This window comes from Sus scrofa, chromosome 4 (assembly GCF_054392235.1).
Source record: "Sus scrofa isolate SSC_HxYL_T2T_F1_AM1 chromosome 4, Sscrofa_HxYL_maternal_Yorkshire_Landrace_v2.0, whole genome shotgun sequence".
In the NCBI taxonomy this organism is placed as follows: domain Eukaryota; kingdom Metazoa; phylum Chordata; class Mammalia; order Artiodactyla; family Suidae; genus Sus; species Sus scrofa.
Window position 1 is genome coordinate 42,814,808 of NC_139386.1, and position 22,909 is coordinate 42,837,716.

Consider the following 22,909-nt stretch of genomic DNA (forward strand, 5'->3'; position numbering starts at 1 on the left):
TGGTGTAGGTGGCAGATGTGGCTCAGATCTGGCGTTGCTGTGGCTCTGGTGTAGGCTGGCGGCTGCAGCTCCGATTCGACCCCTATCCTGGGAACCTCCATATGCTGCGGGAGCAGCCCTAGAAAAAGCAAAAAGACAAAAAGACAAAAAAAAAAAAAAAAAAAAAAGAGCATAAGTTGGAGTCAGAGAGACTTGAGTTCAAGTCCTAGATCTGCTTCTAACTGATCTTGGGTGGCTGTGGGGTGGCCATGGCTGTAGCATCTTGAAATAAGATCTCAGGAATTGAACCTGGGCCATGGCATTGCCCTGGCTCTTATTCTGCTCTGAAGAGTCTAGCAAAAAGATGAAAAGTAGTGAGGCAAGTAAAGTGTTTATTAGAAGAGAAGATACATGAGGGGGAGGGAGAGAGAGAGAGCATGCCACGTGCTTTGGGGGTGGTTTAAATTACTTATATGGGGGCATTTCTTTTGGGCTTCTTCTAGCCAGTCATCTTGCTTTGTCTGGCTTCTATGTGCACAACACACCTTTTAGCCAAGATGGATTCCAGTGTGAGGGTTTTGGGGAAATTAACAGAACATATTATGGTCTGGCGCCCCCTCCCCTGAGGATCCTTTCTGTGCATGCATAGCTTGGGTAGGTCTCCTTGACTTCAAGAATGACAAACATGTGGTCTCTTTACCTTTTATCCAAGCAAGACTCAGCTCCTCTTTGCTTCAGCCACTATCTTTAAGTATCTGTCCACAGGGGACAGATTCCAGCCACTCAGGCTGGGGCCCATCTGTCTCCTGCCTTATTACAAGCTAGGTAATCTTTCCAAATTTACTCAATAGCTTCAATACTTTTAAAATCTAAGGAGTGTTGTAAGGATTGGTGATAATCTAAATGAGAATGACAGATGATGTCTGGTAGCATCTCAGTGAGTTCCCTTTTGTTGCTGTAACAAATGACCACAGATTTAGTGGCACAAATACTTTACAGTTCTGGAGGTCAGAGGTCTCAAATGGGTCTCAGTTGGCTGAAACCAAGGTATCAGCAGAGCTGCATTCCCTTCTGGAGGCTTTAGGGAAGAATCTGTTTTCTTGCCCCATCCAGTGTTGAGAAGCTGCTGTAGTTCCTTGACTCATGGCTCCTTTTTCCATCTTCAAAGGGAGAAGAGTAATATCTTCAGGTCAATCTCTGGCTATGGTCTGTTCTGCCTTCTTTTCTAAAGGACCCTTGTGATTACATTGGGCCCTCTGTAATAATCCAGGATAATCTCTTTAAAATCAGATTATTAGAAACCATAAATCTATCTGCAAACTTTTTTTTTTCTTTTTTTGGTCTTTTCTAAGGCCGCACCGCAGCATATGGATATTCCCAGGCCAGCGTCCAATTGGAGCTGTTGCTGCCAGCCTACGCCACAGCAATGCGGGATCCAAGCCACATCTGTGACCCACACCACAGCTCACGGCAATACCAGATGCTTAACCCACAGCCATTGAGTGAGTCCAGGGATTGAACCCAAAACCCCATGGCTCCCAGTCGGACTCGCTAACCACTGAGCCACAACGGGAACTCCATCAATCTGCAAACTTAATCCCCCTCTTGCCATGCAACACAGCATATTGACAGGTTCTGTGGATGGTGATGTGGACATCTTCTGAGAGGGATGTTGCTTTTCTCGGTGTTTTGCTCCTTTAACACTTGTTCATTCATTCATATACTTATTAAGGGAAAATATGAATAATAAAAGTATCTTCCCCCCCAAGAAACCTCTGTTTAGGTAGAAAGCTTAGATGTATACATAAAAGAAATTAACTAACAATACAAGATAGTATGAACAAGCCCCAGTATGAGCCATTCAAGGAGAGAGATCACTTAAGTGTATGAAGGAAACAAAAAGAATTTCTGAAAATTTTGATTGTCTATGAGAAGTAATAAGGGTGCCTCCTAGGTTGCATTAAGATGAAAACAATGGCGGTAATAACTTTCCTCCATTTTACCTGAATCTCCAGCAATGTTTGAAGGGTATAAAAAATCTTCAGTGGATGGGAGTTCGTGTCGTAGCTCAGCAGTTAATGAATCTGACTGGCATCCATGAGGATGCGGGTTCAACCCCTGGCCTTGCTCAGTGGGTTAAGGATCTGGTGTTGCTGTGGGCTGTGGTGTAGGTCCCAGATGCGGCTTGGATCCAGTGTTGCTGTGGCTGTGGCATAGGCTGGTAGCTACAGCTCCAATTTAACCCCTAGCCCAGAGTGCAGCCCTAAAAAGCAAAGAGAAAAAAAAAATTCTTCAGTTTGGAGCTGGATGAGGGCAGCCAACAGGCTGAAGAGCCTGGAATCAAAACATATAAGACAGGGGTTCCCACTGTGGCTCAGCAGTAAGGAACCTGATGAGTATCCATGAGGACATGGGTTCAATCCCTGGCCTCACTCAGTGGGTTAAGCATCCAGTGTTGCCATGAGCTGTGGTGTAAGTCTCAGACACGACTTGGATCTGGCATTGCTATGGCTTTGGAGTAGGCTGGCAGCTACAGCTCCAATTAGACCCCTAGCCTGGGAACTTCCATATGCTGCAGGTGCTGCCCTAGAAAAGACAAAAAAAGACAAAAAAAAAAAAAAAAAAAAAGATGCTTAGGGATATTTATGATGTGGTCTTCAAATACTTAAATGATAGTCATATGAAAAGAAAGCTAGATTTATCTTTGAAAATTCTGGAATTTGAAAAAACTAGGATAAATGTGTTGATGAGATTCCTGTCCCTGGAAGTATTCAGGATAGAATCTAGACAAGTCAAGAATGTGCTCCCACAGCAGTTTGTTTGGGTCTTGGACTTTGTGCTTCCATTGTAATTATTTGAACTCCCATCTCCCTCTGCAAATGTGTGACCTCTTTCTGGGCTGAACCTATCAAAGTCATTTTTCTTGGCTTGGAGGTATCCAGTGAATGCTGGATTGAATAGACGATGCATGAATGCAATTGAGGGCTTGAGCAGAATGACCTTTAGAGTCCTTCCAACTTTGAGACTCCCCTTTCTCAGCTAGGATTTGAACTAGGTCTAAAGGATGGAATTGGCTGCAGAATGGAGGTGGTGGTGGTGTGTTCTGGGTTTCATGGTACAGAAAGGCCCAGAGAGGAGAGGGAGCAAATGTTAGTGGTGGGGCTGAGCTGGGGGAAGAACAGGAGGTAGAGTGAGGGCAGGAGTTTGGATCTTGATTCTTGAAGCTTGAATTTTAAGGATGTCAGACTTTCTCATCCTGCAGTCTGGACCCAGTTTAACACTTGATTAAAACCTTATGAAAGAAGAGGAAAAGTGTTCTTATAATTATATGCATCCTGACGCTATTGAGAAAGACTAGGGTTTTACTGTGGACTCAACTGTGTCCCTCCAAATTCACATGTTAAAGCCCAGCCCCCAATGTGGTGGTATTAGGAGGTGAGGCCTTTGGGAGAAGATCGATGGGGTCAAAATGAGGTCATGGGGAGGGGGCCCTCATGATGGGACGAACGCCCTTATGAGAAGAGATGGCCGAGAGTCCCCCTCCCTTCTCCCCTCCCGACCTTGTGAGGACCCTTGTGAGGGTCATTGACAAGCCAGGAAAGAACATGGTCACCAGGGAACAGAATCGGCCAGCACCTTGTTCTTGGATTTCCCTGCTGGCAAAACTAAGAGAAATAAGTATCTGCAATTTAAGCTACCTGGTCTATGGTATTTGATTGTGGCAGCCTGAGCGCCCTCATACAGGGCTATTGTCTAAATATGGGAGTAAGGAGCTAAAACTCAGAGCTGGACAATGGCAGCGGGAATATAAAGGAGAGATCACGTGGGAAGAGACATTACTGAAAACTGTAAGACTTGGTGGTGAGGTAAATTAGAAAAGGTTTCAAGGGGAGGGTATCAAAGATGGCCAAAGCTTTGCGCATGGGTGACCACGAGGGTGGACATTTATGTCCAGTGAATTTATTCTTGCAATGGAAAGATATGAGAAACTATTTGGAGTATCCCGTATGTTCCCTAATTGTTTTTTCCATTAAATCCATGGCTGAAAATGGGCTATTTTTAATATTGATGAAAATGGAAAGTTAAGAGTATTAGTCCGTGATGGGCAAGCTTTTTTAGGGGTGAGCTGTAGTACCGATAAAACCCTGCCCTTATGGGTAGTGGTAGCAGCAGGCATTGTTGTATAAGCCACACCAGGGGCTTTCACTATACAGACATGATGTATGTATCATCCTATTTCACTAAATGACCCATGAATATGAAGACATCATCTTGTACCCCATACAGGATCTGTTTTAGGGAGCACCCAAGAAAAATTCTCATCCATGTTAGCTCTAAGGGTAGTTATATGTCTCTTAAATATCCGGATTTTCTTTTTGAAATTTTTGGACTCCGAATTGAATAAACATCTGACTCTGTGTGTGGGTTGGGGGTTGAGAGGGGGAAGGGGAGGTTGGAGGAGTTATACTAAGTTTCAGAGCCAGAATTGTGGCCTAATTATAGCATGTGTGTAATATATTATTTTTTAGCCTCTTTCCTATTTCTTACCTCCATTTCCACCCTTTGTTTTTCTGTCCTCCTTTCTCTCTTAATTTATGCTGCCTTGTATTTTGTGTAGCCCAGGAAGTAGTCCTAAATTCGTTCTGGAACAAAGAACAGTAAGTATAAATATATTTCTCATTACATCAGTCCTCACTTTATAGATGAGGAGGCAGAAGCTCAATTAATGTATCTAACTTACCCAGTTCACAGTGGGTGTATTAGTTACTTTTGCTGGGTAACAAATCATCTCCAAAATTAGCAGCTTAAACTAACAAACATATATCTTCTCACTTGGTTCCTGAGGGTCAGGAATCTGGGAGCAGCTTATCTGGCTGGTGAAGCCGCAGGCAAGCTGTCTGCTGGGGCCGTAGGCATCTGAAAGCTTGTGGGGGCTGCAGTTTCCAGTGCACGCACGTGGCTGTGGGCAGAACATTTCAGGTTTTTGCCTCCCAGGATTCTCTTTAGGGCTGCTCCCAACATAGGAGCTGGCTTTCCCCAGAGCCAGTGATCTGAGAGAGAAAGAGACACCAAGATGGAAGCTGCAATGTCTTTTAATTTTTAATTTTATTTTTTAGGGCCACACCCAGGACATATGGAAGTTCCCAGGCTAGGGGTCAAATTGGAGCTGCAGCTGTCCCCTATATCACAGTCACAGCAACATCATGTCATGGCCTGATCTTTAACCTACTGAATGAGGCCAGGGATTTAACCCGCATCCTCATGGATACTGGTCAGGTTTTTAACCCACTGAGCTACATGGGAACTCCCAGCTGCAATGTCTTTTATAGCTTTAACTCGGAAGTGCCATACAATCACTTCTACATTCTGTTGGACATAAAAACCAACCCCGGTAAAGTCTAGAAGGCAGTCTATAAGGGCATGAATCCCAGGGGTAGGGTCTGTGCCCCCATGATGAGGAAATAATGTAGTTGAGCCCTTAACACATTGCTTTCGCAAAAACATGGGGTGCAGATATGCTCAGATTTGGCTCCCCAGAGACGTTTCCATTTTTTTTGGTATGAAAAATAGCTAAATGAGCACCAGCAGGCTGTAAGTTTCTGGGTTTCAATTTTCCTCCTCTTATCCTGCTTACAATTGCAAATGCTGCCAGTTTCATCCATAAAGATTTGCATAGCCTGGTAACTATCTAATCGCTGCTCAAGGTAAATTTGAATTTGATCCTTAAGGCAACACTAAAGGATTTAACATTCAGATACCACTAGGAAGTGAAAAGTAATAGCTCACTTTGCTCTACGGCAGAAATGAACACAGCATTGTAAATCAGTTATACTTGTAGTTGTAAATCAACATTCCAATAAAAATCATTGTAAATCAACACTTTTAGTAAAATTGTAAAACATGAAAAAAAACTCATAGCCAACATAACACTATAATGCTGACATCCTTTGAATTTTGCAGCATAAGAACTAATTGATTATAGTTTTAACTCCTTCCACTATTTATGCTCTTTGCTTCATGGGAGAGGATGTGTATAAAGGACAGAATTTTTGGTGATTCCACCCCTCATTTGTCAACGTAATGAGAAAATCCATAAAGATATTTCTATGGAACATATTTTTACTGCATTGCTGATCTGTGGCCAAATTTTGTCAGAGTAATAAATTAGGACATGTTGTTTTTCTGGATTCAGGGAACTGCCGGCTCAGTGTTCAGTATTCAGACTGCAGATCCATGACTCACCAGTGGACCACCTGGCTAAATGAACACAGAGGATCTGGTCTGCTGCTGGCCATTCCCCTACATCTTGCTGATTCTGCCTCTAGTTTGCATCTGGAAATTCCATTTTCCTTTAAAGCATGTGTAAATCAATGTCACTGTCCACTTTTCAATACAACTTCAAATGAGTTTCTTAGCTGAGATTGTTTTTCAGAACAATGCACTGCAGTTCAAATTTTTTTTTCTTTGCTTTTTAGGGTTGCACCCACAGCATATGGAGGTTCCTAGGCTAGGGGTCAAATCAGAGCTGTAGCTGCTAGCCTACCACAACCATAGCCACAGCAACGTGGGATCCTAGTAGCATCTGCGACCTACATCACAGCTCACAGCAATGCTGGATCCTTAACCCACTGAGCGAGGCCAGGGATCCGAACCTGCGTCCTCATGGATGCTAGTCAGATTCGTTTCCGCTGAGCCACAGCAGGAACTCCTGCACTGAAGTTTAAATTTGCAAGCCATTGCTGTGTGCCAGCGGTCTTTGAATGTTGTTATAACTTTCTTTACCTCTCCAGGACCTCCTGCCTGGACCTATTGTGGTCGGGCCAGTTTGGGAATAAGATGTTTTGTTTTGTCTAGGGAGAGAATTTTCTTTTTACATTTGACAGAGTTAGGTACAAATTAATTTGATAAATTCTCTTAGAGGGCTTACTGTGTTTTGGCTTTGTGCTATGTTCTGTAAATGGGTAAAAAATTAAGGGGCAATCTTTGTGCCTTTAAAAACTTGTAGTCTATCTACTAGATAAATATTAACAGGAATAGTTATAAAACCATGTGATATAGCAGAAGTATTCACAAAATGCTTGAGGAGAGAAAAGGGGATTTAGTTCTACCTAGTGGTGGAGGGAGAAGATAATCAGGAAAGACCTCCTGCATCAGAAGCCCCCAAATGTTGGTGTCAGGACCAGCGCTAGTCTCTAAGAAAATTTTTACCGACTTGTGGCAGAGCGAGGAAAAAAAAAAAAAAAAACTAAACTAGATCTCATAAACTAAGACTAAAAAAAAAAATTCTGTAGCCTGAAAAAAAAAAATTATTTTTCTCCTGTTGTCTTCTCACTTCATGAAGTCATGGTGATAATATGTATTATGATTTGTTTTCTTTAATTGCAAAATGAAACTTGGCAACCTCGAATCATCCAAATTTTCACGCGTTCATGCATTTATTGGTCCTTGAAATCTGAAAGGTTAGGAGCCCTTGTTATACATGGTTCTATTTGTGCTGAGTTTGGAAGAAAGATACTCTCTTACATAAAGGAGTTCCTGCTGTTTGCCTGTCCCTGGTTTAACCACATCTACCTGAAGGGGAATTTAATTTGTGAGAGAGAAAAAGATATTTGCTTGTTTTTTGTTTTTTTCTGTGGCCACACCTGCACCATATGGAAGTTCCCAGGCCAGGAACTGAACCGCAGCCACAGCTACATAGCTACAGTAATGCTGGATCCTTTAACCCACTGCGCCAGGCTGGGAATCAAACCTGAGACTTGACAGTGACCTGAGCCACTGCAGTTGGATTCCTAACCCACTGGGGCACAGTGGGAAATCCCCATGCTTGCTTCTTAAAACTGGTTTTGAATGTTTTTCTAGTGTGTGTCTGGGGGAGCGTGGGGGGAGTGTGGGTGTAAGAGAGAAAAACCGTTCCCACTGTGGTGCAGAATTTTAACTGTAGCTTTGGAAAGCTGCAGTTGCCAACATGAATATTGGTTTTAGGATTCCCAACTCATCCTTCTTATTTTACCCCCCCCCCGCCCCCGTAAAATCTTAAGAAGTTTAGATAAAATCAAGCTTGATGAATGTAAACCTTCTACTTCTATCTGGGTGTTGGGTTAAAACATAACTATTGGGTATACAGGTCTTCTTTCCTCCTTGTTTTTTCCCCAGGGGACAGGAGAGTGAGCCACTGGCTCTGTGTGTCTGAGCAGGTCAGTGGTGATAGAATATTTAACATGTCACATTGTCAATCTCCCTTGAACATCTCACCTACAGCAGCAGAGCGTTTCATCTATTTGCAAATGGATGCCTCTCAGGAGCTGAGCTATATCCATAATCTCAGGGAATGTATCATCTTTGAAGAGGGATTCAGGGCGAATGACACAGATGATAAAAGAGCTGAATAATATCAAAAGATGTTTAAGAAGACTACTATAGGGATTTCCCTTCCTGAGCTCTGGGGCAGTGATCTACCAGGAACTTATCTGCCCTGACTTCCTCCCAGCGTAAATACTTTAAGAAGTGATCAAAGATTTCCTTGAAAAATTGCCAGACAACACTTGTAAACAACAGGCTCTCCTGCCACTGTGCATGTGGGAGCAGCCCTGCGTGTGGTGAGGCTCTGAAGTCAGAGAACTCAAATTCTTGCTCATCCTTACTCCTGTCAAGTCACAACCTTGCTAAGCTGTATTTTCCTCCTCTCTGCAATGGGAATCACAACAGAGAGACGTAAGCATGCCATAAGAACAAACTACTCCTATTCTTATCTTTCCATTTTTATTGTTGCTATTTCCTCCTGGGAGGAGGATCTCTCCCGGTCCTTCTCTCTTCTGCTCTGTACTGTCTTCCATCTCGGAGTCAGGGGCTCCTGATTCTAGTGAACATGCATACTGCTTGATCCTTTTGGCTTCATTGAAACTAGAGCATTTGTACATGAGCCCCAACAATGAAATAATGTTTATGGGTAAGATTATTTATTCTGCTTAAATGTCATATAGTAAAATGATTAATCAAAATTAATCAAAATCACAATATTTCTAGATAAAACCATGCAGAGAAAAAGATGTCAAGTTTTTAAGCACATTCTACAGTCTGTTAACAATCTGCAGATGTCACTCTCCCTGTGACCTTTAGCAACTCAGCAATGGAAATATTGGAAGGCGATAAATACACCAGTGATGATGAAATGGTGGAATATTCCGTGTCCTTTCTGGTTCCTGCTTTGCAAAAAAGAGAGAGATAGAGATGGCCTCAGGGGGTAGAATCGTGACCTGTCTGGCACACGGAGGTGTGCTGTCCACTGAGAAATGACTAGCCAAGATGTTGGAGGCTGAGATACAGAAGCTTAAAGGGGTACTTTACACACACTCCCAAGCAACAAACTTTGTAATTAAGTCAAAAGAGAGAGAAAGGGCCACGAGGTTATGTCTCTTGCTTTGAAGTGCTGAATTGACCTAATCTTGAAGAGCACTATTTGAGTCATGCATTCATTCGGCCCATGAAAGTCGGACACCCGGTGTGTGCCAGACACTGTTCGGGACCACTGGAGAGAAGCGGGACCAAGCACCTGTTCTCATGGTACATGCAAACCCAGTGCAGAAATCAATACAGAAAAAAACCTCCACAGGAATTCACAGCAGAACCAACCCTCCGGTGGCACCCATCCCAAGGGTGGGCTAGGTGGCCGATGGGTCATTATCACCTTGCTTAACATTCACTTAGAGACTTAGGTGGGTTTTCATGGTATTATACTGATTACCAAAGTGGTAACTTCCAATTAAAGTCATGAGAAGTTTTGACCTCTCAAAAATGATTGACACAGCTCTGGAGATCTATTTCTGTCCTGCTTTCTCAAGTTCATGTGCTTTGTGGTCGCCAACAAGGAAAATATCTCGCCACCACAAAGGTAATCATATAAAATCTACATTATCTGTGATTCTTGGGCAGTTATGCTATTGATATATTGAGAGGCAAACCTTTGATTTATTTATCTAACCTAATTTTGTGCTTCAAGCATGGGGGTTACCTACCTAGAGCTTTACTCCTTGATATGGTTAATTTTTTTGATATGCCTTCTTAAGTTTCAATGCACATTTTAATGAGTCAGAAATCTCGGCTGGGGCCAAAACCTGGGTAAGAGTGTATGTGCTGGTGAGGCTGTGAGAGTGACCTTCAGCTATCTGTAGGCAGGTGGTTTGTAAAGGAGGGGGTTAAGGTTAACCTTAGCCCCTCCCCCCCAACCCTTATGGAAAACATGCAGTAAATCAGGTAGGACATGTCAGGTATAGCATTTCAGCTGTGGAATGATACTTAATACTGAGTCAGCATTTGTTTTTAACTCTGGATGTACTATACTAAGTGGTTAAGAACAAACCTTTGCTCAAATATTCTCCCCTCCCCCAGATTATTCCTTAATTACAGTAGGAAAAATGGTGCCCTTATAGTGGGAGATCTGACGGGTGCCACCATCACAATGAATCTGACATCCTCAACAATGGTGATATTAACTGCCATGAGGGTCTCCCCGATGTGATACCATGGGAAGTGCACAGCCTCGTCTGGGTCATATTTCTACCAAAGAATGGTTAACCTGAATGTAATCATGAGGAAACAACAGACAATCCAATTGTGGGACATTCTAGTAGGCAATTGGCTTGGACTCTTCAAGAGAGTCAGTGTTGCTACGGGGGAGGGGGGGGTCAATGCTCCAAATTAAAAGAGACCAAAGAGAACTGGCAGCTGGGGGATGGGTTGCTGAATCCAAACTGAAGGAGAGTAGAGGGGAAGAGAGCAGAGGAAGGAAGAAAATATCGATTACAGGCATTTAGGGAAAACTGAGACATTTGAATATAATCTTCATTAGATAATCCTTTGGTGTTTAATTCCTGCTCATTATGAAGGAGAATGTCTTTGTTCTTAGGAGACACATGCTGAAATATATTAGGCATGAAATATCTGGAGGTCTGCTGCTTTCAAGTGGCTCAAGACAAAAGTAAACAGAGAGAGAAACAAACTTGGCAAAATATTAACTAATGATGCTAAGTGAAGAGAATATGAGTATGTGTTGTTTTATTCTTTTAACTTACCTGTTTCAAAGTTATTGAGACCAAAAAGGGGGAGACAGGGAAAGTCTACTTGAGGGAAATTATTATAGAAATTTGGAACAAAAACAAGATGGAAGAAAACACACATGCCCACAACCTCGGTGTGATGCCTTGGAGGACTGAAGCCCAGGACAACGGGCCCGACTCTGGAGGGGGCATCACAGGGGCTGTGTTCAGAGGTGTCCTCATCCCTCACCCACCCTGTGATCATAGGCAGTTTGCCTCTGTCTCTGTATCCACTTCCTAGGATGGCCGTAACCAGTTTGCCTCTGTCTCTGTATCTACTTCCTAGGATGGCCGTAGCAAATCACGTGGTTTAAAACAACGGAAACATATTGTCTCACAGTTCTGGAGGCTGAAATCCAACATCAAGGTCTCGGGCAGGGTCAGGCCCCCTCTGTCCCTGTAGGGGAGCATTCTTCCTCACCTCCTGCTTGGTTCTGCGTTGTTGCCAGCAGCCCTTGGCGCTCCTCAGCCTGCAGCTGCAGCATTTCAATCTCTCCCTCCAGCCGTCACAGAGTGTTCCCCTCTCGTGTGTCCATCCCAGAATCTCTCTTCCTCCAGCAAGGACAGCAGTTGTGTTGGCTTAGGGCCACCGTAATGACCTCATCTGAAGCTTGCTTACATCTGCAAAGACCCTCTTTCCAAGTAAGTTTGCATTCACAAGTGCGGGGGCTTCAGCGTGGGCTTCCATAAATGTTTTTTGGGGGGAAGGGAAGGGAGCAGGGGACACACAATTCAGTCCCAAACCCTCTCTATCTTATTTCTCCAACTTCCAAACAGGTGTGGGGGATGGGAGAAGCTGGTCAACCAGGATGTGCTCTGAGGTCCCCTTTGGCTCACAGAGTCTGAGGCAGCGGGTGTCCACTGTTCCACGTTCAGACATTAGGTGGCCTTGAGTAACTGAAAAACCCAAGAGAGACATGATGAGAAGGAGGCTCTAGGTCGTTATACAACAGATAAGGAACGTGGCCTTTGGAAACATGATTCACCTCCATGCTTGGCATAGCAGGCTGTTTTATTTTGCTCGTCACAGTGATTTTCTTTGTCCTCGTTTTTATTTATCTGGATGATGGTTGGTCAAAAGTTTTCTAAGCTGAATTCCCATCTTACTACCCATAACATTACATAAAATGAGATGCTAGAGTTAAAAAAAAATAATTGTCACATCACAACTGATTTTAGATGTTGGCAGGGCTGCCAGCTGGAGCAGATTCACAAGGAAAATCGACTCCTCTCTGTCCTTCAAGCTAAAAAAAGGCGAGATAAGAAGAGAGGGCGCTCTGTGATGAATAAGGGTGGCTGTGCCTCCATGGGTGGCTGGAGGAGGAGACCCTTTGAGGCCCTGGGGGTGGGTTGGGGGGGATTGCAAGCGGGGGAGGCCGGGGGGGGGGGTACTGTAGCATAAAGGGGGATGAGAACTGTCTATACTCTCTCCTGATGTCCCAGTGCTTCAAAGAGAAAACCGTGTCAAAGCCAGGGGAGGGGAAGCACTGAACACCAAGCTGAATAGAGGACATTTTCCCAGAGTCCAGTCTCAGCGTGACATGTGTACAAAGATGCATCTCCTTCCCTCCCGCTACCCCCTCCGCCTGACCTAAGGTGGACACTAGACAGATAAGCCGGGGCAGGGCAGTGTCCCCTCTAGAAATCTCTGACTTGTGGGCAGGAAGCGAAAGCTCCAGGAAAATGGAATCTTCTCACAGCTGTGGTGCAGTGAGTTAAGTAAGGATCTGGTGGTGTCATTGCAGTGGCTTGGGTTGCTGCTGTGGCGTGGGTTCGAACCCTGGACCAGGATCTCTCACTTGCTATGGGTATGGCAAAAAAATTAAATAGTGCTATTTTTTCCCTGAATCTCAGAAATTATTTAGCTAAACAATGGATGATTTCATTATAATGTTCTCATTACGAAAGCCTATTCTGTTACTTGCTGCCAATGCTAGGTGAAAACACTGGGAATTCACACTGGGTCATTATTATTCTGGTCTTTCTTTGCCATTCTTTCAGCAGTAGGAGTTATGGATTTGTCAGCGTTTCCATTATTACCTCTTATTTTCAAGGCTGCTGTCTTAGTTGCTGAAATTGCATTGTACTGGATGGAAGCCTAGAGGTAATTTCCTTTCGTATTATAGCAGCTGCATTCTTTTATGGTTGTGTGTGACTCTGCAAGTGATTTCAATATCTTTTTATTAAAAAATTAATTCATGCATAAGTCTCAATTCTCTCTTTTTTTTAAGTGCATATAGCTCTTATCCAAGATTGAGGTATGAATCATGTGAGGGAAACATTTATGAAGAGTCCACAATGCAGGAAAGGGGGAGCAACAAAACAAGCCATGGCAAGAAAGCAATGAGATCCATGGGGCAATAATCAGTCATACTTCTTTATTGGTCACACATTGTGTGTCTCTGAGATTTACAATATACAACAGAAGGGAGAGAAGATATGGTATTAAATTATAAATTTAAAATTATATGTATTCCCCTTGCTATAGACATTGGGATCATCTCATCAAATCTTAGAATTTCAGTATCTGAAGACCTTAGGTCTTTTTTATCCATTAATTGTGGGTGTTTATTCCATCAATTCCATATTCCCTCTTCTGCCCTCCCAATAATAGATCAGTTATCTATTGCTGCATAACAACCCCCAAACTTAGGGGCTTGTTGTTGTTAAAAAGATAATCATTGAGTAGTTCACGATTCTGGGGGTTGGCAATTTGAACTGAGCTCAGCCCGCTGGTTCTTCTGCTGGTCCTGACTGGCTCATGTCTGGTGGTTGGCTATGATGCAGAGGCAACTGTGCCATGCCTGTAACATCCAACAGGCTACCCCAGGCTTTTCACTGACCACTGAGTCCCAAAAGCAGCAAAAAAGAGCAGATCCCAACTCACAAACTCCTTTTAAGCATCTGTTTGTGTCACACTTGCTAGTGCCCTTAGCCAAAGCAACTTCATATGCAAAGAAGTTAAGAGATAAGACTCATCTCTCAGTGGAAAAGACAAGAACATAAAAAGAAGTAGGAATCCATTTTTGTTTGTTTGTTTGTTTTGGCTACACCTGGGGCATGCAGAAGTTCCCAGGCCAGGAATCAAACATATGCCCAAGCAGTGACAATGCTGGTTCCTTAAGCTGCTGGGCTACCAGGGAACTGCTGTTTCTTTTTTTTTGGAAACGAGGATGCTATCCTGATAGCTTCAGCTGAGATCTCCCTAGTATCCAGTCTTGCCTGAGAAGAAACAGATGGGGAGACAGTTATGGGCCATACGTGAAGGACCAGAAAATCTCCTAAGGAAAGTGACAATTCATCTAAGGAAAGAGAGATGAGAGTCACAAGATTGTCCACGGTCATTAAGTCAGTGATGGGGGCAGGCTACATCTCACCACAGCCCTTGTCTGGCCTTCAGGTGGCCCAATCCTGCCCCATGATTTAGATTCAAGCCTTGAGGAGAAGAGGCTACAGTAACAAGAACAAAACAGAATTTCAGTGCAGTTTCTGGGGAAGACATTGGAATTTAGAGGGTGAAGGGAGCTTCCTTATTTGGATCTTCTCTGGGGATGGGGGGGAGTTGGGCTGAATCCAGTCTGCTTCTGGACCAGAGTTGATGTGGGAGAGGAAATTGGCCTGTGGCAGCAAACAGGCTATGATGGACTGCCCAGGAGAACTCACAGCCTCAGCCGTTCAAAGCAGGCCATGGGGTCTGCTCCCAAGGGCACACAAAACATCCTCTATGAACGGGAGGACATTGAGGGAACTCAGTGCTTGTACCCACGTTCAAGTCATAGCTCCTGTTTTGTTTTGTTTTCTTTTCACTTTGTTTATTTTGTTTCTTTTTACAGCCACGCCTGTGGCATATGGAAGTTCCCAGGCTAGGGGTCAAATCGGAGGTGCAGCTGCAGGCCTATGCCACCGTTACAGCAACAGAAGATCCGAGCCCCATCTGCAGTCTACACTGCTGCTTGTGTCAACAGCAGATCCTTAACTAACTGAGAGAAACCAGGGATTGAACCCGCATCCTCCCAACATTATGTCAGGTTCTTAACCTGCTGAGCCACAGTGGGAACGCCCATAGCTCCTGTTTTTAAGCCAGAGTGTATGTGTGTGTGTGTCAGTGATGAGGTATAGGTAGTAACTGACATATAAAGGAAAAGTGCTAGAGAAGGGGATCTGGGAGCCCCGGATCAGAGAGAGGCTTCAGGGAAGGGATAAGACCAAGGGTGGATCTGCAAATACAGGAGGACTTGTGTGAGGGTTAAGATGAAAAATATTCCAAAGGGTAATCAGAGTAGTCTACCCACGAGGGTAGTTAATACTTTACTGAGAAACCTACTCTTTTACTAGAAATTTCTTTGTCTTAGCTCATGATGGTGGAGACATGAGAGAAATTGTAGTATCAGGAATTTGGGAGGAAGAATGTTCCCAGATACCTCTGGAATCTCAATATTTATAACCACTAGGAAAATGAGGTTACTTTAGCAATGGCATTGGTGAACTACTTCTGGAGAATAAATGAGTGGGGTGCATGTGTGTGTGTGTGTAAAATACGGGCAGGAGGAAGCAGAAAGAACACAGAAGTCTTATATAAAATGATGACCGACATATAACACATTTATTAATATGTATTTATTATATATATTTATACGGGAAGACTCCTGCAAGTATTAATATGTACTCTATCTTGTTGCAAAAGAAAGGGTAATTTAAATTAATACATCTATATATTATACATTATATATTATATACATATAACTTGAAGGTACATTTTAAATAAGAATGAAATAATTTTTCCATGAATTTTTTTTCACATTGCTGTATTAATAGCTTTGTGTACATGGGGCAGGTTGAATGGCTCTTACTTCATCTGACCTACATAAAGAAAGCAGGTGTCTGGGAGTTCCCATTGTGGCTCAGCAGGTTAAGAACTTGACATAGTCTCCATAAGGATGCGGTTTGATCCCTGGCCTTGCTCAGTGGGTTAAGGATCTGGTGTTGCACTGAACTGCACAGTAGGTCATAGATGTGGCTCAGATCCAGTGTTGCTGTGGGATAGGCCTCAGCTGCTGTTCCAATTTGACCCCAAGCTTGTGAACTTTCATGTGCCGCAGGTTCGGCCATAAAGAGAAAAAAAAAAAAAAAATCAGCTGTCTGACTGTTGTGCAAGTTAGGTCCCTTCTGGGTCACCACCTATGGTGCATCAAGTTTGGAATGAATTCCACAATATCACCCAGTTGAGTTAAGGAACAGGCTTTATTGGGGAAAGGTAAAACCTATAAGGTGGATCACACAGAAAGAGAGAACTGGGTTTCCCACCTCCTGTGGTCCCACAGAGAGACAGGCAAGGGATTTCTGGAAGAAATGTAGTGTGGATTTACATTTCAATAGAGGAACTATGTCCCTTCTTTGTCTCCTTTTTCCACAAGGCAAGTATAAGAAAGCTGTCTTGTCAGTGGGGGATACTCAGGCAGCTTGATCCAAGCAGCCTGGATTTGGAGGCCCAGCTGTTTACAGGGGTTGCTAGGAAAGCCAGCAGCCAGGCTCCATATGATGCTGCACAGGAAGGACACCACCAGTCCCATGGGAAGCTGAGCCTAAGTGTAGCACTGGGAGAAGGAAGTCTCTGGTCCCTGATGGCTCATTGTCCAGAAAATCAGAGTGAACTTCCACAATCATTTCAGATTATTTTGCTCATCCCACTACCCATAATGAGAAGTCTGCAGCCAGGAAGCCTGAAACTTGCTATGGTGGCCTTAAAAAATTCCCTTTACTGGTCTGACCCTAACTAGAGATTCTAGTTCTCTATTCTACCCTACTCTCTAGGTTGTTAGAGAGTCAAATGAAAGTGACAAACAACTGAAATGGGAGGCTGGCAATATAGCTAACAATATTTTTCAGCAACCTGGTTTTAGACATTTAATTAAAATTAAATCATACAAGTGAATGTTGGTAATTTAGCCAAAATGTGCCTTCTAAAATGCAGCCCAGTAGCCAGTACAAATTATTCCCATTCTTCCAAGGCTCCAAGTCCTCAAATTCAGTATAGTTAAAAAATTATACTCAGAATAGTGAACTGGAGGAATTTCAACATCCTTGATCATCAAAAAGGAGGAATGTGGACCAAAACACAGGGGAGAAAAATTAGCCAAATATTTAAATCAAAAACAAAAATAATCTCTAATACCATACATAAAAATAAACTCAAAATGAACTAAAGACCTAAATATAAGACCAGATGCTATAGAACTCTTAGAGGAAAACATAGGCAGAACACTCTCTGACATAAACCACACCAATATCTTCTCAGATCCACCTCCTAAAGAAATGAAAATAAAAACAAAAATAAAAAAAATGGGACCTATTTAAACTTAGCACAGCAAAGAAACCATAAACAAAATGAAAAGACAATCCACAGAATGGGAGAAAAATATTTGCAAATGAAGCAACTGACAAAATATATGAACAACTCATTTAGCTCGATATCAAAAAATAACCCAATCAAAAAATGGGCGAAAGATCTAAACAGATCCAAAGAAGACATACAGATGGCAAAAAAAAGAGAAAAATCCGCATAAAAAATGCTCAACATTGCTATTTATTAGAGAAATGCAGATCAAAACTACTACGAGGTGCCACCTTACACCAGCCAGAATGGACATCATCAAAAAGTCCACAAAAAATAAATACTGGAGAGGGTGTGGGGAAAAGGGAACTCTATTACACTGTTGGTAGGAATGTAAATTAGTACAACTGGTATGGAAAATAATATGGATGTCCCTCAAAAACTAAAAATAGAACTACCATATGATCCAGCAATCCTACTCCTGGGGATCTATCCAGAGAAAACCATAATTTAAAAAGATGCATGCACCCCAATGTTCACTGCAACACTATTTACAATAGCCAAGATATGGAGCCCACATAAATGTCCACTGACAGAGGAAGTGGATAAAGAAGATGTGGTATATATATATATATATATATACAATGCAAATTACTCAGCCATGAAAAGGAATGAAATAATGCCATTTGCAGTAACATGGATGGAACTAGAGATTATGATCATATTAAGTGAAGTTAGTCAGACAGTTAAAGACAGACATCATCTGATGTCACTTATATGTGGTATCTAAGAAAAGGACACAAATGAACTTATTTGCAGAACAGAAGCAGACTCACAGGCTTTGAAGGCAAACTTATGGTTACTAAAGTGGACAGGTGGAGCAGTGGGAGGGATGGACTGGGAATTTGGAACTGGCATATGCACACTGAGGTATATGGAATGACAGGCCAACAGGGATCTGCTGTTATCAAAGGGAACCCTTCCAAATGTTCTGGGATAATCTATGTGGGAAAAAAATCTGAAAGAAAATGGATGTATATATGTATAACTGAATCACTCTGTTGTATAGCAGAAATTATCACAACATTGTCGATCAACTATACTTCAATAAAATTTAAAAAATGAAAAAACTAAAATAATAATAATAATGGATGGTTGTGGCAGATCCCGTTGGCCAGACCTACCAGGCAGCCCCTTCCTCCATGCTAATTGAACCCTTGTTTTGCTTAGCTTTCACAGAGTGCCTCCACAACCTATGGAGTAGATCTTTGTTCTCTTAAGTCAGTCCCAGTCCCAGTCCCGGTCCCAGTCCCGGTCCCGGTCCCGGTCCTGGTCCCAGTCCATCCACAGGCTTGTGATGTGATTCTGTGCCAAGGTTGTAAGAGAGAGTCTTCAGGGGACTGGGGGAAAGGGTCCCCTCATCCTTGAAGAACATCTGCTGAGGGGTGTGCCACCTTCAGAATTGAGTGTGAAGTTGAGGCCTGGGTTCGTGGAACCATTTTGCAATCCGGAAAGCTGCAGATAATGAAGTCAATTTTCTGAGGATGTCACAGTAGAAAGATGTAAATCACTCAGATCCTGGATGATGTCACGAACTGCTAAAACCCTAAAACCTCCTAATTATGTGCTCATTGTTGTGTGAAGTAATAACTTCCTTATATTTTAAGTCAGAGTCAGGGTTTCTCTTACTTGCAGCCAAATACATTCCTAAGTGATGCATTCATTAAGGGTTGTTAGTTTACTTTTTAACCAGACAATGTGAATTAAAACACTTCATTCTAGTGAATAAAGAATTTATAGTAATTGATATGAAAGAATCTTTTTAAAAATTTTAAAAAGTAGTCTAAGATATAATTACAATTGTCTTTCTAAAAATATGGTTTTTGATATATTGCCAAATTTTGAAAATTATTTTGGCTTGGTGGTAACAAACCTGACTAGTATCTATGAGGACTCAGGTTTGATCGCCTCTTTTGGTGAGTTAAGGGTCCTGCGTTGCCATGAGCTGCATGTGGTAGAAGTCACACACTTGGCTTGCATCTGGCCTTGCTGTGGCTATGGTATAGGTTAGCAGCTGTAGCTCCAATTCAATCCCCAGCCTGGAAACTTCCATATGCCATGGGTGTGGCCCTAAAACTTTTTAAAAATTATTTGAATTTTATTTTATTTTTTGTTTTTTAATTTTTTTCTTTTTTGGCCACCCCTCAGCATATGGAGTTCCCCGGGCCAGGGATCAGATCCAAGTCACAGTTGCAACCTTCTCCATAGCCAGAGACACCACTGATCCTGCTGTGCCACGGTGAGAACTCCAAAATTACTTTTAATTTTTAATGCTTGTTAGTCTTTTTGTTGGAGCATTTTGCCAGAATTCAACTAGGTTACGCTGCAGAATTATGTTCAACTATGCGTGTTTACCTGAGGTACTCCACATGCCAACAGAAAACATAGGAGCCAGCTCATGGTGTGATACCTTGTAACCTAAACTCACGGGCACTGTTTTAGGTATCTACATGCATTATGTCACTCAGTCCTTCAGTGACCCTTTGGGATGGTATGGCAGTTCCCCCACCCCCTTATCCTTGGTTTCCCTTTCTGTAGTTTCAGATAGCTAATTGTGATTGAATAGTATTAAATAGAAAATTCCAGAAACAAATAGTTTTAAATTGCATGTAATTCTAAGTAGCATGATGAAATCTCATATTGTCACGCTCTGTTCCACCTGAGACATGAACCATCCTTTGTCCAGCAAACCCCTCCCATTAGTCACTTAGTGGCCATCAGGTCAACTGTACTTCAGTGCTTATGTTCAAGTAACCCTTATTTCACTTAATAATGACCCCAAATCACAAGAGTAGTGGAGTTGGCAATATGGATAAAGTGCTTCCGTTAAGTGAAAAAGTGAAGGTTCTCAACTGAATAAAGAAAGGGGAAAAAAATCACATTTTGAGGTTGATACGCTCTACAGTTAAGAACAAATCTCCTAGCCATGAAATAGGGAAGAAGGAAAAGGATTTTGTGCTAATTTTGCTGTCGTACCTCAAATTGCAAAATTTATGACCATTGTGTGCGTGGTTAAGTACTTAGTTAAGACAGAAATTTTTTACAATAAGATATTTTGAGAGACCACATCCCCATAACTTTCATTTCATTCAGTACATTGTTATAACTATTCTATGTTATTATCAGTTATTGTTGTTAATCTCTTACTGTGCGTAATTTAGAAGTTAAACTTTATCATAGGTATGTATGTGTCAGAAAAAACAGTGTGTGTGTGTGTGTGTGTGTGTGTGTGTCTGATACACAGTTTCAAGAATCCACTGGGAGCTTGGAAAATATCCTCTGAGGATAAGTGGGGACTACCATACTATCATCATCCTTGTTTTACAGGTAAGAAAATTGAGCTGCAGAGCTTTGAAATAACTTTCCCAAGGTCACACAGCTGGAAAGATTCAACCTCAATAACCATTCTCTTAACCATTACATTCTATTACCTCTTGCCAAATGCACCAAGTGTTCCTGTTGGCCACTCAGTGGTTTTTGCTCCTCTGTAGAAGATCTACATTGCAAAGCAGAATTATAATCAGGGGATGGCTTGGTGAGTGTCAAGTCAGAGTAGGGAGAGTCAGTGACATAAATTGAAAGGCTAATGGCATCAAGACCCACAGCAGGGCAAAATATGCCCAAGAGTAGTGAGGGGGCAATTGAATTTGGGGAGTCATGGAACCCCTCCCCCCTGGATATTACCAACTTCTGCCTCTCTGTGTTTCTTTCCTTTTTTTTTTCTTTTTTTATCATTTTTTTTTACATTTAAAAAATTTATGTTCTTTTTAATTGTTTCTGGAATGGCCTCTTCATGGATACATTCCTTCTTCTGACTGCGTAATACCTACAGTCATGTTTTTGCCTTTCCTGTTTCAAGTCTAGGAAATACTTTGTGTTTTAAGTTGACTGACTTAACCATATGCCTTCGCTGGGTGGTAGCTGAATTAGTCAAAGCAGCAGAGCTCTGACTGACCACACTCCATCTTCCCTTCCTTCTCATAGCGAAGTCCTGAGATGTTTATGCCACCACCGGCACCACCATCTCTGTCACAGTAACAGACTAACCTTGATTAATTCAGTGGCCCTTCTTGGTCTTCCTGCCTAAAGTCTCCCTTTCTTCTGTCCAGCCTCCACATGCACGTTGCCACCCAGAATAGCCCCAGCGTTGACCTACCCCTTAGGTGGCCCCGGTTTGACTTCCTTGGCACGGCATTTCAGGCTTCTTGAGATCTGGCCCCTGCCTTATCACCAAGGGTCCTCCCACCATGAACCCTCTGTCTTTCCCACACTGGCTTTGCTCACACTGGTTCCACATCCTAGGATGCCTTCGTTCCCATCCCTTCCTCCGAATCCTGTCTCTGATAAGGCTGCCTGCTCTTACAGGGCTCCTCAGACCACTCCCTCTTTCCCTTTTCAGAACAATCCTCTCTTCCGGTTGCCCATCCTGCTGGGTAGCAGGTCACAGTCCAGCTTGCCTTAATTCTGTTTAGTGCTGTGATGGTGGAAAAACCATCACAACCCTGCTCTCTGGGTTTCCCTGGACCCTGGCTACCTATGTGCATCCCTTTATGCTACTCTTTCGTAATTATCCATTATTTGACAGTCTCCTCCTTTGAGTGGGTCCCACCTCAGGCCCATGTCTGGTCACCAGGGTCTCCTCAACACCTAACAGAGTTTGTGGTGCCAGAGGCACCCAGTGAGTGTTTCCTGAGGGAGTCAGAGAGAGAGCTCACTTACCCCAGTTGCTTTTACTCCAAATGATTCAACCTTGGGAATGTGATATTACCTGTCTGTGATTTTGTTTCCTTGCGTATAAATTGGAGTGATAACATCTGTTTTGTAAGGGTTATTGAGATAACGTATTTTTTTTTTCATCTTCTTGCCATTTCTTGGGCCGCTCTCGTGGCATATGGAGGTTTCCAGACTGGGGGTCGAATCGGAGCTATAGCCGCTGGCCACAGCCACAGCCACAGCAACATGGGATCCAAGCTGCGTCTGCAACCTACACCACAGCTCACAGCAACACCGGATCCTTAACCCACTGAGCGAGGCCAGGGATCGAACCCGCAACCTCATGGTTCCTTGTTGGATTCGTTAACCACTGAGCCACAACACAAACTCTGAGATAGTATATTTAAAAAAAAAAAAAAAAACCTGTAAAAATACTGGGGAGGAGGAAGGAAAATGAGGGAAGATCCATGTCACATGACTGGTGAGACTATGTCAAGTAAAAATGATATCATTATTAATATCTGGAACTTTTCTTCTTTTTTTTTTTTGCTATTTTAGGACCGACCCTGTGGCATATGGAGGTTCCCAGGCTAAGGGTCGAATCAGAGCTATAGCCATCAGCCTACACCACAGCCACAGCAGCAGTAATACGGAATCCAAGCCTTGTCTGCAAACTACGCCATAGCTCATGGCAACGCTGGATCCTTAGCCCACTGAGCGAGGCCAGGGATCG

At 42.8% G+C, this 22,909-nt stretch overlaps 1 long non-coding RNA gene across 3 annotated transcripts in view; it reads right to left on the bottom strand.

Moving 5' to 3' along the window:
- Positions 1-355: 355 nt before the first annotated feature.
- Positions 356-22,909, bottom strand: part of LOC110260256 (uncharacterized) — a 29,579-nt gene continuing 7,025 nt past the window's right edge. Inside the window, exons 2-6 of one of the 3 annotated variants that reach the window (XR_014843650.1) lie at positions 11,049-11,969; positions 4,721-5,030; positions 4,528-4,622; positions 1,983-2,242; positions 356-1,139 (exon numbers count right to left, since the gene is read on the bottom strand). This is a non-coding gene — a long non-coding RNA (uncharacterized LOC110260256). Of the gene's footprint in view, positions 2,243-4,527; positions 4,623-4,720; positions 5,031-11,048; positions 11,970-22,909 lie in introns of all 3 variants that reach the window. The other 2 variants (XR_014843651.1, XR_014843649.1) reach the window with 2 other exon arrangements.